Source organism: Cupressus sempervirens, chromosome 5 (genome assembly GCF_028749045.1).
Source record: "Cupressus sempervirens isolate cs-2001-9-10 chromosome 5, ASM2874904v1, whole genome shotgun sequence".
NCBI classification, from domain to species: Eukaryota; Viridiplantae; Streptophyta; class Pinopsida; order Cupressales; family Cupressaceae; genus Cupressus; species Cupressus sempervirens.
The window spans coordinates 349,787,922-349,789,553 of NC_143122.1; positions in this window are offsets into that span (position 1 = coordinate 349,787,922).

Genomic DNA, 1,632 nt, shown 5'->3' on the forward strand with positions numbered 1-1,632 from the left:
AGTTAGACAAGATTCCTTATGATAATAAAGAATTACCACTCAATGGTATAACCTTTGCTTTACTCCACTACATTAACTATTTGTTGACTACATAATTGGTTTTTTTTCCCTTGTTACTTGCCACAAGTCTTCCACTATGCATTTGTATCTAAACTAGGGCACATTTATAGGAAAATATCTAACAGTGATTGAGGTGATGATTGAGAAATTCCTTTGATGACTCAAATGTTGAGTTCTCACAGTTCTTAAAAGGAATGTAAAAATGTAATCAGTGTTGATATACGTTAATGTCTAAATGAGCCTTCCTTTATAGGCAATTCATCTTCTATATCAAAACTCATACTTGAACAAAACCATTTTTTTTTTAGTAAATGACAACATGCTTCTTTCCCCACTACTAATACAAATTTTAAGTTAAACATCATTTATTCATTCAAAACAACGATATTGTTCTAGCCTTTTAAAGAACACAATCGCAACTTAATATAGAATCATATAACACCACTTCTATACACTCATTAGGTAAAAATAAATGATGAAGATTAAGGTAGTTTTGAACTCTAAGACCATCAAATTTTCACAAACAAAGAATGGACAATAATATGTAGAGGTGTTGAATGATCCAATGAAATGAAATTACTTCGTCATATATAAAATGCAACGATTTTGATTAAATGGCGAGAGTTGTTATTTCTATTTATAATAACTATCAAGACATTTAATAAAGATATATAGACTAATGAAATACTAATAATAATACATATATAATCTCTATACATAAACTATATATAACACATATAAAGTGCATGTAATGCATGATACACTAATTGAACAAAAAATGAAAATGGGGCCTTTCATCTTGTAGTGAATTTTAGAATATTGAGATGATGACCAAATTTCTAACAAGAAAAATATGCACACGTATGATCTATTGTATTATAGGTTATATGTATTTATACAATTCTCCTATGAACTCCTCATGCCTAAAATTGAATCTTCAAATTGCTCGAGATTTAAAAACCCACAAAGCAATAATAAACATTACAAATTAGGGAAATTTCTAGTAACCATTAAGGGGTCCAATAATTGTAACATTTTTATCATGTTAGCCCCAATTACCAATATTAAAGTAGCCCTAAGAATTGTAACACATGCACCAATAAATGATCATACATGTACTAATATCCAATATGTGAATAACCAAAAGCTCAAACCCTAGCTTTAAACTTTGAACTTACATACAAAACTAAAACAAAAAGATCATCAAAATCTGATTTACAATTTAGAAGTTCCAAGTGCACAAAGTTAGCCTCAATGACTACCAGGGACTTCCCTATTTACAAAATTGTTGTATGAAAGGTGGTCCATTTGTTTGTTATAGTTGAACCAGAATTGGTAGGAACAAATTCTAAAAAAAATTAATCCTCTCAATTTGAATGGGTCAAACTAAAATTCAAATACAAGTTTCAAATTTTCATTTTGACACTAAATGAGAATTTGTTAATTCCACCTTAAGAATTGAAATTGGAATTGCCAATTGCAAAATAAATCAAATTTAAATTTAATTTTTTCCCACCCAACAAAACTCAATACCAAATTAACAAATCTAAAATTTCCCCCCCCAACAAAACT